This window comes from Chionomys nivalis, chromosome 5 (assembly GCF_950005125.1).
Source record: "Chionomys nivalis chromosome 5, mChiNiv1.1, whole genome shotgun sequence".
NCBI lineage: Eukaryota > Metazoa > Chordata > Mammalia > Rodentia > Cricetidae > Chionomys > Chionomys nivalis.
This window is the reverse complement of record NC_080090.1, coordinates 36,494,857-36,517,572: the sequence shown is the minus strand read 5'-3', so window position 1 is coordinate 36,517,572 and position 22,716 is coordinate 36,494,857. Positions and strand designations below refer to the sequence as shown.

The window sequence follows — 22,716 nt, the reverse complement described above, 5'->3', positions numbered from 1 at the left end:
TTAGCTCAAAGAAGGTAAAAAGGAAGGGAATTGAGCATTGAACTGCACTGAACTCGCCAAGGCAGAAACTGTCCCCAATATCCAGTGTCCATTTCTTCTATGGTGATGGGTTTTGTCTCTACGCATAGGGCTGAAGAGATGAAAGAACACATTCACCAGTTTCTGTTTATGGATTAAAGTTTGGCAGAAGACATACAAAAGGAAATGTCCTTCGACCATATTTGGGAGCGTTCCTGAAGAAACTTCTAGGGTATCTTTTGTCTTTTTTCATTACCTTCCTGGGACACAGATGTTGACTGGCTCCCAGAGGTGAAACTGTGAAAGAAAAAGTTGTCAAATGCAACATGTTAAACAGCAAGACAGACTCTATGTAGGACCAACGTGACAGTATAGAAAACACGAACCAGCGGGTATTTGTTACCAAGGGCCAAGGGTGGAGCTCAGAGGCTAGAAAATTACCAGGCGAAAACATCAAAGGCAAGGGAGATTCCAGGTAAACTGACCTAACAGGATTCTTGCTCAAGGCAGGCCTGGAGCTCAGACATCACCTAGAAGATGGTGCTGGTGAGGAACCTGCTTGGATAGAAGGGGACATGATGTGGTGGATGGAGGAGTCTAGCCAAACCAACCTAGCAGGATTCTTTTTTGATAAATTTATTTATTTTACATTCCAGCCACAGTTTCCTCTTTTTCCTCTCCTCCCAGTCCTTCCCCAACATCCCTCTGTTACCACCCTCCAATCTGCTCCTCTGTTTCTGTTTAGGAAAGAGCAGGCCTCCCATGAGTATCAACAAAGCATGGCATATCAAGCTACAGTAAGACTAAGTACTTCCCAATGTATTAAGTTGGGCTAGCTTACTCAGTATTAGGAATAGGGTCCCAAAAGCCAGTAAAAGAGTCTTAGACAGTCCCTGTTCCCAATGTTATAAGTTCCACGAGAGGATCAAGCTAGACAACTGTAATATAAATGCAGAGGGCCTAGGTCAGTCCCATCCAGGCTCCCTGGTTGTCAGTTCTGTCCCTATGAGCCCCTAAAACCCCAAGTCAGTTGATTCTGTGGGTTTTCTTGTGTTCTTGACTCCTCTGGTTCCTACAGTCTTTCTGTAGGGTTTTCCCAACTCTGCCTACTGCCTAACTGTGGGTCTGCATTCGTCTCCACCAGTTGCTAGCAGGATTCCTGCCTACACTGGACAATGGGAAAATAATCAGGGAAGTCTAAGAGTTTGGCCTAACTGAGAAAACCTCAGAGAAGTCACAATACAGTTTGCCAAGGACAAGGACATTGTAAAGGGCTACACTGTGGACATGCTGGAGGTTTCAAGGGAACCTAATGCCCCATTCCAACCTTAGATTTGTGCTTCTTATTTTTCCGTAGGGGAGAAATTAATTCTGGCCAGCTGTTTGAATTATGCTTTTAAAGTCCTAATAACGTTATTCATGTTGATGATTTAAATTTGGCACTGAATCTTGGGACGGGGCTTTCCGACTTACCGATATATCACTGAGCATGACACTTCAACCCTTTGGGGCTTGGAGTTGTGCAGAAGAAGCAAGGGAGCTTGAAATGATCTTATAGGAGGCTGGGTTCTGGGCAACAGCTTGGGTATTTACATGCCGATAGAACTTCAGCCCCATGCCTGCTGGACCCATGGTATAAGGGATAGACTCTGTGTCCCTCTTTACCTGGGCAGCCACACACATCTACATCCCTTTTCAATCTCTTTCAAAAGAATTGGCTGCTGGTCAGGGGTCTGGGATGAGTATGTGCTCCCACAATAGAGAAATTGGTAAGGCAGACTTTATTCTGGACTGTGGAAACAGGGGTAGGTAGCAACAAAGAAAAGTGAGAATTTATAGTCAAGCATCAGGGTGTGTTTCAGAGGATTGAAACTTATTGAAAGAAAAGCACTAAAGCTGAGGAGGATTCTAGACAAACTGACTTAATAGAATAGGCAATGAATCCAGCTGGGATGAAGTGAGGAAGGTGGCTCACGGGTCAGTGTCTAGATGGCTCATTGTCCCTAGCACCAGCCTTAGTCAATGTTTGCATGTGTTTGTTGACTTAGCTTAAAGGTGGATGTAGTTCTTATGGTTTTAGGTTGTAGCCACTTTTGTTTCTCATGTATGTGGTAGCAGGCACCAATCCCTGACATGGGCATGCTAAACAAGCTACTCCAGGGTTATGATAGCCTCTGACCTATTTCGAGGAGTCTCTCTGGTTGGTGGCTGGTCCCCTAACTATGCGCTCTGAGTGCTTCTTAGTTACCCAAGGATTATCCATCATTTCTTTGTTACTTGGCGCACCCTTGAGTCAACTGCTTAGGGCAAGACTGAGTATGATGCCAGGGTTCAGAGGAGTCCTCTTTGTTTTTAAGAACAGAGGAGATGCTGAGTCGTCCAGGGAGAGCTGACGAGTCAATAGATTGGTGTTTCCTGTCACCTTGACGGAGTTTTCCACCTGGAAGGATAGGCAAGGATTCAGCCATCAGAAAAGGAAGAAGACAGTTCTTGATTACGCTAATTCCTCCTCTCCTCTACAATACTCAGAAAACTACAGCCATTGTCTTATAGAGCCAGATCCCATCCTATAGTCAGAAGCAGGAAGTGGGGCAACCATGGACACTGAGCCTTTTAATAAAAATAATAATACTTCCAGACTTCTTTAAAGATATTATTCAGAAGGTTACCTAAAAACCAAGTTTAGAAACTGATTGATATTTTCATAATGTTTCCTAAAACAAACCAGCAAGTAGAGACAAACACAAACAGCAGTAGAAACTCAAGAGGAAAATAAAGGCTGACTATATCAAATTAGGGAAATTCTATTTTTGTGCCACTATGGGCACATCCTATGAGTTGCATCCTAAAATTGTGTTGTTATTTTAACCTTTAGCTGCTCAGAATGTGATGTTATTTGGAGATGGAGGCTTTAAAGAGATAACAAAATTAAAATAAGGTCTTCAGCACAGGCCCTAACCCCACACAAGTTGTGTCCTTATACAAAGAGATTAGAACACAGACACAAAGGAAAGACCAGGTGGCATCTACAGGCTAAGAAGAGATGCTTCAGAATTATTCCAACCTTGCTAATATATTAAAGATATTATGCATGTGGAGGTCAGAGGACAGTTTCAAGGACTGAGATCCCTCCCTCTACCTTTACATGGGTTCCAAGGGATCGAATCTAGGTGACTAGGCTTGTGTGAAAAGGGTCTTTATCTGCTGAGACACCTCGCCAGATGTCTTGCAGACATCTTAATGTCAGGTTTCCAGCCTCCAGAACCGCAAGAATGTTCATCTCTGTTTAAATCATTCTGCCTGGGGTGCTTGTTTGTGGAAGCCCTGGCAAATTAAGATGCCTATCTGACTAGGAGTGTAAATGAAATGCTCTCTGTTTTACATCTTTTATATCAACGGGAGCATGTTACTTCGCACTTTGAACTTTCTACGTGCCAGCCGTTGTTCCGCGGGCTTATGTATGTTTGCTTATTGAAATCACAGAGCAACTTCATCTATTCCTTATCTGAAGTTATTAAAGCTGGGACATAGAGCAATAAAGCAACTTACCCAAAGCTTCAATGGCAAGTGACACAGAGGACTGGGAGCTTAGCCTGAGGGTTGCCCCCACTCCCAATCAACAAACTTAGTTTTGATACAAAGAAGTTCTCTCTCTCTCTCTCTCTCTCTCTCTCTCTCTCTCTCTCTCTCTCTCTCAGGTCCTGCTCCAGACTGGTCTTGAACTCACAACCCTCATTCCTGCCTCTGTCTTCTGAATGCTAAGATTATAGGCATATGTCACCATACCCAGTTTCTGTGTTGACACACATTTGCATCTGCTATCAGAGTCACATGGAATACCATGTTTTATCGTAGGCTTAAAATGTAAAGCCTTACTGAAGTCTGTGTGGTTTTAGCAAGTGGCCTTCTGTCCCTTCTTAGGAACAGTAAGTGACTCACAGGGAGGAGTGAAGGCATTTCCTCTTCCCTTCTAGGAGAGGTTGGCCACCTTGTTTCATAGCATTGGGAAGCCTTCCTTAACTCTGAAGACATTTCCTCTGTGTTCATAGCTGTAAATCCTCTAAGAGGAACTTTTCCTGAATGGACTGTAAGCCTTAGGAGAGAGGAGAAACAAACTGACCATTTGCAGCCCAGTGTCAGTCAGGTTTAGGACTGGAATGCCAAGAACTGTCTGGGAGGAGACAGGATGAGAGCGGCCCTGGATCCTGGCCCATCCTTAAGAGGTCCCATCTGTGCCATGTAGCCTGGACTAGATCTGAATATCAAGACAGCTCCATGGGGAGTTTTGGTAGATATCTAGGAGGGGGATCACTAGTAGCTCACTAGAGCAGATGGAGCAGCCCTAGAGGAGACAGTGCTGCCACATCCTGCCTCTTGGGAGGACTGCTTGGAACCCAGACTTTGTGAGTCCACATCCTCATGAGCTACCCACTCCCCAAAGAGGAGCTTATGACTAAGCACTCAAAGAATTTGGCAAGCTTTAGGATCTAATTAGATAAGTCCCCCTCTGGTTGGCAGTCCAAAGGAAAGACAGTAGACAAAAAGTCTTAACAAATTTCTGCAGAAGAAAAAATTAAATAATTTGCCTCTACAAAAGCAAAGGAACAAGAAGCATGCACATGGCACCTCCCAGATCAACATCTTAGTAATTTCTCTGCAGACATAATGAACAAAACAGAGATATCAAGTTGTTTCCTATAATGATGAATCACAAAATTGGAGGCATCAGCTGATGGCATTTGCAGAGAATGTGTTTATATGTCTTAAGGGGTACTCATGCCCAAGGACCACTGGAAAACCAGTAGAAAAACTTACTTAACCACTAATTAGTGAGGTTTTGTCTTTATTTGTAAAATTTATAGTTTTACCAAATTAACACACGAATGGCCAGGTGTGCAAGGAGCTGAGTACCCTGGTATCTGGTGAGCATCTACATTGGTGCAGATAATCACCTTCTTTTGAGGTTTGTCTTTTTGTTTTTGAGACAGGGTCTCTCTAGGTAGCCCAGGATGTTCTGGAATTTGCTATATAGATCAGGCTGGCTTCAAATTCACATTGCTCTACCTGCCTTTGCCTCTTCAGTGCTAGGATTAAATGCATGTGTCATCACACAGGGAGCTTGCTATCTTCTTGATGGATCTCTACTTGGTGGAGAGCAGAAATAAAAAGTCTGTGCCTCCCCTTATTAATTTGTAAACATGTTTTCCTTCCTTCCTACTGGCACACATATGCCATGGTACATGCCCATGGAAACCAGAAAACACTTTAGAGGAGTCATTTCTCTCCTTTCACTATGTCATTTTTGAGAGGAAACTCAGGTTACCAGACTTGGTGGCAAGTGATTTTCCCTGCCCAGTTGGCCCAAGCATCCTTGTTCATGTCAGTTGTTAACCAGGAGTTCTTTACCCTCTCTGAGGAGTGGATGGGGATCAGGTGGGTAGGATGTGTGGGGGGGAGGGTAGGAAGAGGGAACTGGGATTGTTATGTAAAATGAGAAAAAGATTGTTTTAAAAAATAAATAAAAAATTGAAAAAACAAAGTAAACAAAACCCCCAAGCAGTTCCATGCTACAGCCCTGCAGGATCACCTGGTTTGCCATCTCTGCTCTGACCCTACTCAGTACACTGGGGAAAACACACACACACACACACACACACACACACACACACACACACACACACACGGAAGGTGGGTCAAAGCATGCACATTCCTGTCATTCAGTTTGTGCCATCTGCCTTTGAGTTTTTGCCCTCAGTCCTTCTTCCCAGCTCCTGGGCTCTGATCAGACCCTGGCTCTCTCAGCTGTTCTTTCTGGTCAAAGGTTGCCACAGTTGTAATATTTTTGCACATGGCATGTTACACTTCGACCCTTAGACCTTTGTGTCTTATCAACCCTTTGGGAACTGGAGTGTGTGTCCCGCCAGTAGGACTGACTGTTGGAGAGGCATTCTAGTCATGCGGCTCTCCAGGTCTGACCCCTAGAGCAGCACTGTAGTTCTCTCATAATTTGACAGAAAATTCCTGTGCCCCACCCCAGGCATACTGAATTTGAAATTCTAGGGCTGGTGGCCAGCATTCTGTGTTACTTGGATTCTGAGGCACGCTAAAACTTGTGAACCAAATGCCCATCTTGGTCTGCCTTCTTATCCTTAACCTCAACCATGTATAGCCTTTAGTTCCTCAGATGTCAGATTTTTTTTAAAAATCTTTTCCTATACATACTTATAAAATGGTGTTTAAATATGTTTTCTTAGAGTGGTCTGTTTAGCATGCTAACAGACAACCTAGCTTTCATGAACATGAAAAAAATCTTATGAGAGCCTCCAGCCAATCACAAGTTTACAATTACAGTCATCCCTTTGTCTAACTTTCACAAACCAAGCCCATAGTCTCCTTGATCTAAATAACTCATGGTCAGTTATCACACAACTGGAGAGGTGTCTGTGGGTTAGAGTTCTCCGTCATTATCTGCACAAGCCATTCCCAAGCTGTTCTTATTTCTCTCTCTTCCTTTCTCACATAAAGCCCAATAAAGGCTTTGGGCTGGACTTTCCCTTCACTCCCAAGCAAACCAATGTTTCTCCATACGCGCCTGCATGACGTCACATTCCATCTTTCATGAAATGGAAGTAACGAAAATCTTCTTTCAACACACTGACCTCTCTGTCATCACAGTCATCTCGAGAATCAAAGTCCCGTGGGACCACACTGAAACAAGTGCCTAATAGAAATAGAAGCAACGTGACAATCAAGGAAGTGAGAAAATTGGGACAAAGACAAAATAGGAATGCAGAAAATGAGATGAAGCCTGGAACAATTCGAATGCACCAAGCACTCAGCCAGGCTTCTACCTTTGTAAAAGAAAGGGAAGTGGTGACCTACGACTGCAAACTGCCGAGGAAAACACAGAATTACCTCAACGTTCAGAGAGTCACAAGACAACAGCCGAGTTGTTTGGAGAAACAAAGCTCTGAAGATCACCCTGCCCCTCCCAGATTCTTTATAGAGACTGATGAAAATGGAGCCTTTTGCCCAGTTCCCAGGGACAGGCTGTGGAGAGCCACTTCTTTCCCATCTCTCAATTTAGATGGTAGCATAAACCCCAAAGCACATTTAGTAACCTCATCTCATGAAACCTGGGTCTGGCGGTTGCTTTCCTATTGATTTACTTAATCTTAAAAGAAGTGTATTGCATGAAGACCTAATATTTCCCAGCATTTTAAATGTGCACATTATCATCCACACAGCTAATCTTTCTATCACTATTCAACTGACCAATTAGAGACAAGTAATAATGAAACCCAGAGACAGGAGACTTGTTCAATACAGCCACGAAGGGAAGAAGAAGAAGCAAAAGTGATCCACTGACCACCAAGTCTACCTTCAGGAGTACTGATGAGAGGTTTACGTTTAAATGAGAGCAAGAGCTAGTTGTAAGTTGAGCAGGGCTGCCTAGTTAAGGCCTTTCTTGCCCATCACTGACCTATCATTTCCTCAGCTCACTCCAGTCTATTCTGTAACGCGGTCTGAGAGGTTGTCAGTTAACTGTGTGAAATCCTGGGAGGCAGTTTCCGCCTCCACCAGGCCTTCAGGGTTGTTTCCGTTTCCCCAGGACAAGATGCCTCAAATTTCTGATTCTTTGGAGTATAATGTTTCAACAGTCTGATGGTCAAAGGGAGACCGGCACACACGTCTCCTCCCTTACCACGGTGGTTTCTTCAGTGGTCTGGAGGAGTAGGTGGGATGACATTTCGAGTTCACTTTTAGTGTTATTAATTTCGTTTGAGCTGTTGGGGCTAGCAAGGAGAACATATAGTCAAGAGCCAGATAAAGAGCACCTTCAATGATTTTAATAGACACCAGTTACCACAGAGTGGTGACTGTCAAGGACATCCAGCCAAGAGGAACTAGGGAGATGAAAGACAAAAGCCCCTAAGGAAAGGCGGACCTGGTTCTGGCTAATGGAATTCAGGTCCACAGCGTCACAGGATAGCTTGAGTTCTCAGCTCTCTGTGTCTTATCTTAATCTCAAACAGATTCAGACTGCACGCCTGCGGACAAAACAAAACGTAGATAGAGGAGGGTGAGAAGTCTTGCTTGCTCCAGTGTTCAGATCACTCTCTATTAGTCCGGAGCGGGAGCTGACAGGTTTGGTCGTGGTCAAGGAGCAAATCTGAATCCAGAGGGCCATCTCGAGGCTGTCAGCCACGAAACGGGAGTGAAAGGTTAACCCCGGGAAAGCCGTGAGTCAGCGGCCAAAGAAGCAAGGTCAGTGGAACGGGGCGGAGCCTGGGAGCGGCCGGCCCGAGGGCGGGGCGGGCCAGGAGGCGTGTCCTAGCCCAGTTGGACTCGCGCCTGCGCACGGACTACCTGAGGGGCGGAGCCACGCACGCGTGGTGCGCGGGCGCCGGAGGGCGGAGTCCAGGCGGGCGCCGGCCAAGGGAGGGGGCGCGGCGTCCGTGAAGTCCGGCGCTCCCTCAGGCCGTGGAGGCGATGCTGGCTGCCGCGGGGCGGGCGGCTGGGCGAACGGGGAGGTGACGGGACTGCCCCTGGCCCCTCTTCCATCCTCGGGCCGGCAGGTCGCTGGGCGACTCGCATCCGGGCCGCGGCCGGGGAGGCAGCGCGACCTCCGCACGGTGAGAGCCGGGGGTCAGGGCCGGGGTCGCGGGGGGCGCCCGAGGGTGCCCGGCTCGGGGGCGCGGCGCGGGCGGGTAGAGGGCCGGGCGTCCTTGGCCGTCAGCGACCCGGGACGACCCTCGGAGCCCCGGCCCCCTCCGCCGAGCCGCCTGCGGTGCAGGGCAGGCCGGGCGCCCCTACCCGGCGGTGCTGTGACGGGAAGGGGCCGCGGGGACAGCGGGGCTGTAGCCTTCCTGCACCGGGAAATCAGGGCGAGGCTGAGAAGCCCTAGGATTTCATACCCAGGATGCTCGCGTTGGTAAGGGAAAGTACCTGACAGCCCGGGCTGAGTGGAATTTATTTATTTATTTATTTTAAATCAGTGAGTCAAAACAAAGACACGCCCTAAAACACATCTTGAGAAAGAACTTTGGTTTATTACATTTGGTATATAGATATTATATAGCTATAGGTTCAGATGCTTTTTCCCCTCCTCTCCTTTTTTTTTCAAATCTATTTTTATGCAGTTTTAAATGTAGCCCCCCCCCTTTTTTTTGACAAAATAAAGGAAGGGGTAATTTGTTTGAGGAGTCGTTGGTGATAAAGCCTGGCATTAGATTTCAATAATTGCAAATTCATCATTGCTGCTACCTAGCCAATTAGGCTTTCTGATCTTAGAGTAGGCCTTAGCAGTAGAAACTACTGGTGCACAGACTCTTTGCCGTCCCAGGTTGGAATGTCCTGTTTTCACTTAAGAGAGGGAAGGCAGGCATAGTGGTGCACGCCTTTAATCCCAGCATTCAGGAAGCAGAGGCAGGTGTATTTCTGTGAGTTCCCGGCTAACCTGGTCTACATAACAAGCTCGAGCCTAGCCAAGGCTACACATAGATCCGGTATCACAGACGAGAGAAAGCGAGCATGAGCGAGCATTTACATTTTTTTTAGGATAGTTATCTGAAATCATTTTTTTTTGGTCGAGAACATTAGGTATTAATGGATGTATGTATTTAGGTGTTTGATTAATGTATCGTCATTTAGACTAAAAAACTTAAATCACATTTAATGTGAAAGATAAGTACAAAATTTGTCTTATAATGTGTAATCTATAATTGGTAAGGATGTAAACATTGATGAGTGATTTGCATGGATGAAGTCAGTCTTCTTTCCAGATTTTATTGATGTTTGTCTCTCTTAATTTGTTAAAGCGCATTGTTTTTATGGTTGTGTTTTGTTCTTGTTCTGAACAACATTGACCTCACTCTCCAGGTTAAAAATACTTCCAACCCTTAACCTGTAATTTGTGCTGCTCCTTTAATATGCCATAAGAAGAAAGCTCGAAGCCATCCTGACAGCAGGAACTTTTTCATTCTACCTTTCCTCAGGTAGAATTTTCTCGCTTGTTGCCTCATTGCTTTTTCTGTGCTGGGGAAGAAGAGAACTGTAATGCCATGCTTAGAAGTCCTTGAGTGACATCATAGTCTGTGTTGGTAAAATCCAGTCTTTCCCAATTTTTGGTGCTTGTCTACATTTTCATTTGATGTACAAATATACGTGTCCTCTCCATGAGACTGCTTACAGGAGATCATAGCTCTCCCTGTCCCCTCTGTCCAGAACTGTCTTCCTAGTAAACATTTTGCCCTTACAACTTTATGAGAAAGATTTTGAGAAAGACTTTTTTTTTTCTCTTTTTGAGTTTGAATTTGTACAAGTATCCCGGCTCTTGTTTTCCCTGATCCAGTTGCACCAATCCATTGCACACTTAATGTTGTCAATTGGGAGTTAATGATTTGCTTAAATATGTTTGCCCCAGGCTTCTGGGTTTCAGGTTTGCTGGTATAGCACATACTACTAAAACCTATTTACTAAATGCATTTTGGGGAAAGGGGTCCAGGCTTGAATGCCGAGTCACGATAAGCAAAATATTTTTAGCCTTTCTCTCAGTACTAGAAAACTTAAAAAAGAATACCATTATTACTTTTGAAAATGTCTTGCTTATTTTTTTAGTTTTATGTGTTTTGGTGTTGTACCTGCATGAGTGTCTGTGTAGGGGATTCAGAACTCCTGTGACTGGAATTACAGACTGAGCTGCCATGTGGTTGCTGGGAAGTGAACCAGGATCCTCTGGAAGAGGAGCCAGTGCTTCGAACTGCTGACCCATCTCTCTGGTGCCAGCATTACTACTTTTATTTGTTTAAGGATGAAGTAAAAATTGATATTGGATAGGCATGACACCCTAATTATGGTGGAAAAAAGTCAACCTACTTTAAGACGGAGGAATGAGAAGGTCATGCCCAGTAAGGGTTAGTCTAGAACTTCATTTTGAGGTGCAGTGATTTGCCCAGTCATATGGGTAGAAAGGGACGAGCTGGGACTACAAACCAAGTCTTTTGTTCATCACAGTAGTTCACTTTTACTCCCTTTATCCTAATTCTAAATCCAATTTTAAAAAATTACATTTATTGTGTGGGCGTGCGTGTGTGTTCGTTCACATTCACACATACTCATGTTCCTGTGCCAGAGTGTGTGGAGGTCAGTTGTGGTAGTGGCTTTACCAGCATGTGGATGCTAGGGAGAGAGCTTTGTCAGGCTGGCAAGCAGCACCTTAACCCACCAAACCATCTTGTTCCCTTCTCCCCCTTTTAAAGAGTCTCATTGTAACCTAGGGTAGCCCAGAACTCAATTGATTGCTGAGCTCAGGCTGACCTGAGATCTCTGCAGCTCCTGTCTCAGCTTTCTGAGTGTTAGGATAACAGAAATAAGCCATCGGTGCCTAGCCTCTAAATCTTAGCAGAGGTTTTCCCATCACATGATGAGGTATGAGAGAGGTGGTTGTATAGGAGATATTAAAGTTGAAAGATTTTGCGGGTTTTTTGGTTGAGTGCTAAAACATTTTCGTTTTGCACAATTAAAGCCTGAAAGTTCAAGTAGCTTGACCCTGTCTCTATTCAAGCTCCTGACTTTATGTTTGAGTGTTTCTCACTGCGTTGCGGAGAAGTCTGCTTGTGCTTTCCTCCTCCTCTGAGTCCTTAGCTGCCACTCCTAGGGACCTAAAGCCCTTGAGTGACTGAGAAACATGATACCTCATTTGGGAAAATGGGAGAAACTGGGCTGCAGCTTTCACTTCAGTGTTGGGATCCTCTGGTTACCATATGGAGATCCTGCACAGTTTCTTCTGATGGAGAAGAGAGGTCTTGATGGAATTAGGTGACAGACGGGAAGTAGCATGGCTAAAATTACATGTGTAGCTTGTGTGTTGTGAGAAGAGCTGCTCTGATTACTCCTCTGATAGTTTTTTAGGAACAAAAAATGATTATTGTAGATTTATGTTTCAAAAATGTCAGTTTTTAACTATATGCTTAGTGTAGTGGGCTTGATCAGTAGTTCCAAAAGGCTTTTAGTTTTATAAGTGGTCAAAGAAATAAAATCAAAAGAAACCATTCATTGTTTCTTGTTAGTTCCATGTAATTTTATACCATTGATTGATTGGTAATCTTTAATCTGTACTTTCATATTTGATGGCTTTTCTTTTTGCTAGTTTTTATACCCTTGGATTATTATACAATATTATAGAGGATAGTTACTTATTTTTAAGTGGACATTAAGTTGCTTTTCATTTTGTAAGTAGTACAGTTTGTATATTTAAGGTCCTTGGTGATGTTACTAGAATGCCACTCCTAGTCGTGTTCGGAAGTCTGCAGTTACGATATTGCCATGTATTTATCATCTTTTTCTTTCCATAGACTAAAGGCCCATGGGAGGAATTACAGCATCAGAGGGTATGATGGTTTTGTCAGTTTCAAAAGCTCTTGCTAGATTTACTTTAGAAAGATTTGTACTTTTTCCAGCAGAATTCAGTTGACTAATTTTGTCAATACTTTCATGACCTTTTGTTTTGAGTTTATCTTTTTAAAAGATGAAGGTAAGGGTACTCTTTCTGTTTAACATTTAAAGGCACATGCAAGTTTTATTTTAATTTATTTTTTTCTCTCCATGAATAGGTTGTCCTTGCCCACAAATTCATGGAAATTTTCGTGTTAGCATTAACAGTGAAATACTATCTTTTGTTATTTTTTTAAATATTTATTTATTAAAACAGTTTCATGAAACCTAGGCTGACCTTGATTTCCTGATCCTTCTTACCCTGCCTTCCATGAATTATAGGCATGTACCAACGTACCTGTCTTATTTTTAAGTACTGAAGACTTGGTAGCTTTTTAGAATTTTATTAGACCCATTGGCTATAAATGACCTTGGTAATTTGTCTTTGAATTGTGAGGGCTGAGTATGATGGTCCCCATCATCTGAAGCATGATGCTTATTTAACTTCCAGAGCCATCGTCCTATTTCAGGTCCCTTCATATGCTGGGATTATAGGCATGAGCCATATTTCTGCTTGGTGCTTATTTTTGAAAGATGAACCATGGGAACAAATATTTATTAACATTTAATAGGATGCTTCTCAACTCTTTAGACTTATATCCCAATTACTTTTTAAATATTCTTGAGTATCTTAATGGACTTTTGCTTATGTGAATTACAATTTTTTATATTTATCAAAGTACAAATATAAATTTATTGATTGCTTAAAGTAACAAATCTATAATATATTAAAATTGTGATAAATTTTAAGCAGACCAAAGCGTTCATGAATGTAGTGTATTTGTTTAAATTTTTGTTTATTCAAGGTTGACCAGAAGGTCATTTCTGACTTGAACTGTTAATCGTTTTAAAAGCTACGAATCAAAGCCTTGTTATCTGCTCTGTTTTTGGTGGTGGTGGGGGGGTTAGTGATTTAACCTACACAGGTAAGAGAGCCCAGAACAATAGTTACCAGATAAACTACACTAATACCTGGCACGGCAGTGTTTCTTACTTCTACTCACTGGCCACATAGAAGGTAGGTTCTTGGTAGCATCGTTTTATGGATGACACATAAAGGAATCTGCTGAAGATAGTGTAGGTAGTAGCTTTAGGAAGCAGTGTACAGGGTCTGGTCTGTCTTTAGAAGACACTGTTCCAAATGTGTATTATCTTATTGCTATGCTAAAGATTGGACTTTCTCTTCTGGGCATTTGAAAGATAAATTTTAAAAACCAAACCAATAGTTCCTGACAGGTGAAGTTTTTCTTTCAATTACCTTTTTGTGTTGACTAGTAGCTTAATTTGAATACGGTTGGAGGATTTGTTGGTCTTAAAAATACCCTATAATATCTCTTAGAGAATTGGCTGATGTAGCAGCATAGAAATATATTAAGCTGTGTTTCTTATAGAAGGTTATTGAACTAGATCATATGTGAAATAAAGTCTGAACTTTGAGGTAGAAGTGGAGATCGCAGGTATTTTTTGAGAGAGAAAAGACTGAGTAACCCTCTATAAGAGGTGGGAATGTAGAGTGGTGATTGGAAAGAGCTGAGCTGGAGTGTCCTCATAATGTTTTGTTGTGTTCTTTTTCCATTGCTCTGTGATAAATTGTACCTAATCCTGTGACACATCTAATTCCTATCTGATTGTGTACTTGTCAGTGGTAAGGGCTGAGTAGCAAGTATGAGTGAAGACTGCTTAATGTGACACTGGGTGAAGAAATAACAGATCATCTTCTAGGAAATGACAGATCATCCAGTTGAAAGGAGTGACCAAGAAAGCAAGCCCTGGAATATCACAGCCATAGCAGAATTGAGGGAAGTGCAAGTGAGGGAGCCCAAGGACATACTGGCACGCTCTGCCTTTGGAATGCCATCCCAGGCTATAGTCAGTTCTGGTTGATGTGCCCTCATGTGACAGTTTTGTTGCTGCTGACAGCTCTCCCACCCCCATATTTTCTCATCATTCTGTGGCTTCCTGTCTCTTTTTGTTTCTAACTTCTGATTGCCAGGGTGCTGATGCTGGGGTGTGACTCAGCCTATTAAGAGATCAGCCAATCAGAATGCTCCTTTCTTTTTGGTGAATTGACCAATCAGAAAATGTTATGTATAGTCTTCAAGCTTAGCTCTTGTCTGGTGAGTTAGTTGCTTTATGTCTCAGAGTGAATCTTTGGTTTTAGAGATTTCTGGTTGCTTAAATTGACACCTGGAGCTATGAGGAGCTAGAGGAGTCTTAAAGACTACATCCATGAGAATCCCCCCACCCCTATTTTTCTTTGTTGATTAGCAACTTAATTTGAATATTAGTGGATCATTTCTTTTTTAAAAACTATTGGCCTTAAAAATGGCACCAATTATTGCAAATAATCAAGAATCTCTGTTTTCTCTATATGAACATTTAAATAAATTTATGCATGGCAGATTGTTTTAACTTTACTTGGTTAGTTCCTAACTTCTTCTTCTTCTTTTTTTTTTTAAATTTAATAAGCTGGGGTCTTCCTATGTAGCCCTGGCTGGCCTGGAACTCAGAGATCTATTTGCCTCTACTTTTTGCTTGGTGAAGCAGAAGCATGGTGTGGTCCATAGTTCCCTGTTTTCATGTTAAGCATTGAAAAGTCCAGATGTGCTTATGGTAGCCTTTTGTGTTGCCAAATATTTTATTCCAATCATTCTTCACCATTTAAAATGCAAAAGGAAGAACAATTTCTAATCCTATGGCTTTGGGTTGCCTGCTTTCCCGCCCAGCCACCTCCCCACACTAAGATATCATGATCTGATGAGTGAACTGGTAGTATACACTAGGGACGACAGAGAGGCAGCCATCAAAGGTTCTTTGACTAGTTCTTGTCATCATATTAATGATATTTGGTTGCAGCCTGAGTGCTTTGTGGAAATTTGAGACCTTTCTCAGACCATTATGTCTTGGCAGCCAATGTTAGGTTTGAAAGTTCCAGTTTTCTCAGACGACCACAGCTTATAAAAGCAGGAACTCTTCATAACAGCTCTTAAGTGTGTAGAATGGGGTTGATATTATTTTGGACAGAGTTGGTGGCCAGTTTACAGGAAACAGTCAGGTGGTATTTCTTTTCAAGGGATGGAGAAACGGAGAAAAGCATTTTTTCTTTGCCCTCCCTATTTTCTGCTTCATCATAGTGTGTTTAGCATTATTTTTGTCCTTAGCTAGAGTTGTGTACTTGTGTGTGTGTCCTGTCTTGCAGTCAGTGTTTGTCCAGGACTTTAGAACTTCTACATAGTTCATTTTTGAAATCCTGACTTTAAAAACAGATCAAGTCTGAATGGAATCAGTCATTACCATTGATGGATGAGCACTTGCTTGGCATAATACAGTGAACTAAACAATTCATATGTCTTTTGGGGCATACATACAAGTGAGACAATACAAAAGAAAAGTATGTATATTTGTAGTATCTCAGCTGCTGCAGTGCTCTTGGGAGAGGTAAGGCAGAATGAGTGGAATGAGGTGGGGGATAGTGCTATTTTTCACAAGGTGGTTAGGCAAGCTCTAATCAGAACTGATTCTTGGGCAGACATTTTAAAGGATAAGTGTGGTCTGTGCAAACTCTAGAAGAGAAAACTTTTTTATAATTAATATTTTTAAATTTAATTTTTTAGTGTGGTATGACATGTGCTTATTTGCATGTGTGTGCATGTTGTGTGCATTTGTGTGTGGAGGCCAGAGGTGGGTGGTGAGTATCTTCCTCACTTGATCTCCACCTTGATTTTTGAGGGAGGGTCTCTCATTGAACCTGGAACTCATTGGTTTAGCAAGACTAGCTGGCCACTGTGTTCTAGGGAGCTTCCAGTCTCCACCTGCCCAGCACTAGCATTACAGATAGATGTTACTATGCCTAGCTTTTTATGACGGTGCTGTGGATCTGATTTTAAGGCCTCATGCTTATACAGTAAGTGCTTTATTGACTGGGCTACCTTCCCATTCCTTAGAGGAGAGGATAAACATGGAATAGGGTGCAGAGATCCTATTCTGTATACTTGGTCTGTTTTCAGAGTGACGGGTATTTTAGTTGAGGCATCAAAGGGAATGACTGGCAGAAAGTATGTCTTGATGTGGGATTTTCCTCTGTATGTTGTGAATGCGATTGGTTAATGAAGAATCTGTCTTGGGCCTGGCGGGGCATATAGAGGTAGGCGGGGAAAAACTAAACTAAATGCTAGGAAAAAGAAGGTGGAGTCAGGAAAAGCCTTGTCGCCCTGCCAGAGATGGACACTGGGGACAGAAATTTACCTGGTAAGCCACAGCCACGTGGCAATACACAGATTAATAGAGATGGGTTAATTTAGGATATAAGAGTTATCCAAAATTACACTTAAGCTATTGGCCAAACAGTATTGCAAATAATATTGTCTCTTTGTGATTATTTTGGGGCTGAGCAGCGGGAACAAATAAACAGCTTCCTATTACAGTATCTGAGAAGTGTGTTGGGTAGGGGGAGTTGGACCATTTATGGTTGTGTAGACTCTGAAAGTTCAAAGCCACTGAAGAGTTTCAACTTTATTTATTTTTCTGGAGATTAAATTTTGGCTCTCCTAATTGCAAACTGCAGAGTTACATCCTTGGTTTTGCTTGTTTTAAGTGGTTCTCTCTGCTGCTAAGTAGAGAATGTCAGCATTAGGGATGAGTGAGATCATTTAGCCAGCTGCAACAATAATCCCTTTGGGTGATGGCATTGATTTTAGACAGGAGTTGGGAGAAGTATTATATTCTGCATTCATTTTGAATACGGAGACAATGATTTGTTGATGGATTGGATCTGGCATGAAAAAGTGGAATAGAGTTGACATTGATAAGTAAGACTGCATAAGAAGCAGGTTTTAGGGGAAAAATTGATGAGTTTAATTTTGGATATGCTAAGTTAGCAATGGGGGCTCTGCAGGTATCTGGGCAAAGGTCTGGGCTAGAGATACAAGTTTTCTGTGATTGGCAGATAACATTTAATGCCCTGAGAACTGATTAATATAGGTTAGGGAATGAGTGTGGCTGGGGAAGTCCAGAGATATTCCTTAAGGTCTTAGAGTGCTGAGAAATAGACAGACACATATAGGCACACATGTACACACAAACACACATACACATACACACACACGTGAAGGCAGAAAGTAAGTGGTTTCAGAACAGCCAGGGCTTTGCAGAGATATGCTGTCTCAAGAAAGAAAAGGAAAAAAAAAGAGTAAATGGTATTCCATGAATTCAAGTAAGAAGTTTTATAAGGGAGGAAGGTATAGTTGTTTGTTTTTTCACTCTTTGACTCTTTTACTCTTTTGGGGACCCACCACCTAGCTCCCAGATAAATCATACATGGAGTGTTACTATTATTTATAAAGGCCCAGCCTTAGTTTGGTTTGTTTCTAGCCAGCTTTTCTTAAATTATCCCATCTATATTTTGCCTCTGGACTTTTATCTGTGTCTGTTCTGTATACCATTCTTACTCCGTGGTTTGCTATGTAGCTGGGTGCTGCCTTTGGTGTCCTCCTCCCCCTGTTCTCTTGCTCCTTCTTTTTCTCCTTCTGTTTATTCTCTCTGTGTGCCAGCCACTCTTGTGCTTTCTCCTCCCTTGCTATTGACTGTTCAGCTCTTTAGCAGACCATTCAGGTGTTTTAGACAGGCAAAGAATCACAGCTTCACAGAGTTAAACAAATGCAACATCAAAGAATGTGACACATCTTTGCATCATTTAAACAAATGTTCCATAGCGTAGACAAATGTAACACATCTTAAAATAATATTCCACAAAAGGGAGTGATCAACTGTGTCAGATTGATGCCTCATTGATTATTGTTAGGTTTAACTGTTGGGTTTATGGAGAACTGGTGGAGATGAGACTTGATTTTTGTTGATGAGGAGCCAGTTGGCAGAGAGGAATCTGAGATGGCAGAGTAGATAGTTTTTTTTAAAGGAATTTGTTAATCAGTGAACTTGAAAAAGTAGCAGTGGAAACATCTAGAATCAAGCAATGGTTCATTTTTAAAAATGTAGATATTTTATAATATATTTGTATGTGCACTTAAGTTATATTCAGCTAATGGAGTGATCCAGTAGAGGAAAAATACAGGAGCCATTTCTTTGAGGCACTTATGAAGTTAATTTAAGCACTCTAGCTCCATCATTACCACACCTGGTCTTAGCCGAAGGGCTGAGAAACGAACCTGCATGACTTTTATCATCGCTGTAACAGACTACCTGACAGAACACTTAAGAGAGGGACTAAGTTTGGTTCATGGCTTGAAAAGGTACAGTTGAGGGCTGGAGATACGGCTCAGCGGTTAAGAGCACTGACTGTTCTTCCAGAGAGAGGACTTGGGTTCAATTCCCAGCATTCTCATGGCAGCTAACAACTGGTCTCTAACATGAAGATCCGACACCCTCACAGACATACATAGAGGCAAATAAAAAAATAAGTTACAGTTCATCATGGTGGTGGGAAAGGCATGCCCACCAAGTGTGAGGCTGCAGGGCATATTGTGCCAGTTAGGAAATGAATTCGGGCTAGAAGCTCAGCTGGGCTGTATCTCATGCCATTTCTTCAGTTAGATATCATCTCCAAAAGACCTGCAACCTTTCAAAATAGCACCACTGGTAGGGACCAAGCAGTCAAATACACGAGTCTACCAGTGTGAGGGACATTTTATATCTAAACTGTAACATAGGTCAATGCATATGTCCTTGTTGTTTTTCCCCCAAAATAAATACAGTCGCTACTTAGCTGAGAGATGGATGGACAAATCCACCCCTTTCATTATTTTCTAATTGAGGGTTGATTCTCATCAGTTCAAAATTTAGTTTCTATACATAGGTGATCATATTTTAATAATTATAGTGAATGAGCTTGGTAGCCTCATATTCACTGACTTTATTTTTCAGCCGTTTTGCTCATTGTTCTGTTGTAGATTCTAAAGATTTGGTAATCTGATGTGGTGGTTTTACTCTGAGGTATCTCTTAAAATAGAAGTAAAATTAAAAATTAAAACAACAAAATTTAATTGATGTATAAATAAATGCTCTACTTTTTGGAGGAAAACGGGATGACTTTTTTCACCACCTCTTTTTTCCTAGTATGCCTGACACATATATAACCACCTGTGATTATTGAGATGATCCCTGGGATGATGAACTCAAACTGTCCAGGGTTTCAACACTTTGCAGCCTCCTGTGGTTTCTTTTTGTTTAAGGGGTCATCATTCTGCTGGAGCAGCTTTGCAGTTGCTTCCTAGTATTCTCCACAGGGCCAGGTTCCACACTTCCTCCTTAGCACTGACCTATTTTCTTGACTTCAGGGTTTCTGAATCTAATCAGGTCCTATTTATTGAGTCTTCTGTGACTCCTTGTCTACAGAAGTTACTTTGCCTTCTTTTATGCCTCTTATTCATTCTGTGCCCACACATGTTTTAGGGATAATGGACCATTTTCTTGAGAATTTAATGCTTTTCATTTTAGGATTATAAGGTAAATACAGAAAATCTTCTGTGAGCTCCTTTGCTTATTGTCTGTTCTGGTTCCAGGACAATGAGACACTGGACATGGACCATGGACTTTTGCAAATGCTAGTCCTTCCTCATTTTCTAAGCATTCCTTCAGCATCTTAATAACTCATTAAATTGCTTCCTTTTTTTGTTGTTGTTTGAGATAGGGTCTCACAATGTAGTCAATGTTAACCTTTATTACACCATCTGGTGTCTTTGCAGGAAAGTTTGCTTTCCTGACTGGTCTCTGTTTGCTCCAGTATACCCGGTGGAGTTTTATTAGTCTTATGACTAAGTAAAATATCAATATTGACCCAGTTTAAATGACACATTTAGCTGGACATTTATATAGTTTAGTTTGTATGTGCTACACTGAAATAAGCAATATAAATAACTCTGTGTGTGTGTGTGTGTGTGTGTGTGTAAAAGAGAGAGAGAGAGAGAGAGAGAGAGAGAGAGAGAGAGAGAGAGAGAGAGGAGTGTGGGCAAGTATGTGCCAGAGTGTATGTAGGGCTTCTGATACTGATTCTTTCCTTTGGCTCTGGGTTCTAGGGATGGAATTCAGGTGTTCAGGTTTGCACAGAAAGTGCTGGTACATGCTAAACCATCTCTGGCTAAAATAACATTCTTAAAGACAGAGTTATACATAATAACCTTAGGGAACTAATTCTGTATTTAAATATTCTTGTCAGCAAATAGTAAGATTTACTGAGAATTTTATAATGTATGTCAGATATATTTGTGTTTGAGATTTTCCTTTGACTGTTCTCATTCATATTTATTCTCTTGCCCCTTCATGTTTCTAAGGATATTGATTGTCCTTAGTCATCTTCCACTGTGAAATTCAGGCTGTCTTAAAACCTTCCTTAAACATGATCTACCTCCTAACAGCTTCATTAGTGCTTGTCACCATCTCATAGGTCACTTAGATTTCTCTGCAATCTCCTCTAACAGAGTTACTGTGTTCATTTAGAATTTGCCAGAGATTTTTGGAAGCTTGCTGTGGTCTTGCCTTGTTAGTACTAGTAATGAGAGGCAGAATAAGAGAAGATTGCATCTGCAGATGATTGTGGTACCATGTGTGACCCATAGTAAAGCATCACAGTGGGACGTCTAGGGGACCGTGGGGAGATAGGAAACAACCAAAGTGTGGTTCCCATACACCACTCAACGCAACCTTTGACAGCGTGTAGGTCTCCTGCAGTTACCTGAAGTCTGACAGTGTCTGCCTACAGGCAGTATCTGATCCCACCAGGTGAAGGTTTAGCCTTCTAAGACCTACTTCAGATGCCCATGACAGGCAGCCTTTTGTGGCCTCTGCTTATGACTGACAGGTTATATAAACTGGTTTTCCCTGACTCCTCCTGGAGTTTATTTAATTTTTTATTTGCTCATTGTTGTTATAAAAGCCATTACAGAAGATTGGATGAATAGTTAGATGGCTAGAGCAGGCACGTGGATGATGCTCGTGGCCTTTATGTTCTTTCTGGGCATACCTCTCTTAGGCAGCTCTTCATGTCCAGCACTTCAGAAGCTTGGTGAACTGTGTCCCTTGTTTTCTTATGGAGGTGTCATAATGTGGGCACAATTGATTATATTGTTGGCCTTTGGTGATCAGCTTGACCTTTAGCCCCTCTCTGGAAACTTAGGGAAAAGCTGAAAGTTCAACTTTCTGATCATCATTTTGGTGACTCAGCTCCAGTCCTGAAGTCATATAAGGACACTGTCTTTCCATTAGCACACAGAGGAAGTACTCATCACTGGAGATTCTGGGGCTTTAAGAGCTGTGTCAGCCAGGAACCCCAGGGCTCAGACCAGCTATGTATTTCTCATTACACAATAATGTCTCAGGCATCTTGGGGGAGTGAGTATCTTTCACATATATTTCTTAGGTTTTACTTTTGTTGTCACCTGCCACTTTTAGGTCTTTGTTGTTAGTTTTACACAATTTTAAGTCCTCTTAATAGCTTTGGTCTTAATTATCTTGTCATTCAGTTTAGGAAATACCTTATCTTCAGTTTTTCTTGGGGAAAAAAGTTATCTGCCCCCTTCCTTCTGTTCACAGTATAAAGTCCCCAAACAAAACTACCTGGACTCTGCTCTGCTCTGTAAACCTTCCAGCCAGCAAAGCTTTTTACATTGTCTTCTAAATGTGTGCTATATTCTCCCCCCTTTGCCATTATTTGAGTCATCTTTTCTCCCGCCCACTATCTTACCTTTACTTTCTCATATCTGCAGTGAACCTTCTAGTTCATGGCACCCTCTCTTCCCTTGCCTTCAGAGGCATCACTCAGTTCTCTTTCCCCCTTTTCATTTGCTTTATTGGCCTTTAATTCTGTGGTCATTTACTTTCTTGGGTAAGTTTGATGCAGGCAACTCAGTAGCTCCCTGACTTTGTTCTCTGATCTCTCGTTTGTCATTAGTTGTTCAGTTTTGATGGTTCTGTTTCTTCTCCATTTCCTTGGACTGTCTCTGAATAGACTACTGTAAAATGTCCTTTCAGAGTAAATCTGCTTAGTCTCTGGTTTTCTGTATAATTTGTGTTCAGGAAATGTGTTAGTTATAGCAGAATACCAAAAGCTAAAGTATTTTTGTGTTGACTCCCTAGAATAGTACTTGAGCCAAAGGCTAGGTGTTCTCTATCTACAAAAGGTTACTTTTCAACATCTCTATATATACACTGTTATAATTTATTTTTCTGAGAAATTTTGTTTCAGGAATAGGG

The 22,716-nt window shown here is 42.0% G+C and overlaps 1 protein-coding gene across 4 annotated transcripts in view; it reads left to right on the top strand.

The window, feature by feature from the left end:
• The first annotated feature begins 8,444 nt into the window (after positions 1–8,444).
• The window catches only part of Ccser2 (coiled-coil serine rich protein 2), a 110,184-nt gene continuing 95,912 nt past the window's right edge, over positions 8,445–22,716 (top strand). For all 4 annotated transcript variants that reach the window (XM_057769255.1, XM_057769258.1, XM_057769256.1 and 1 more), the window contains exon 1: positions 8,445–8,654. The gene's annotated coding sequence lies outside the window, so the exon portion shown is untranslated. The remainder of the gene's footprint in view (positions 8,655–22,716) is intronic.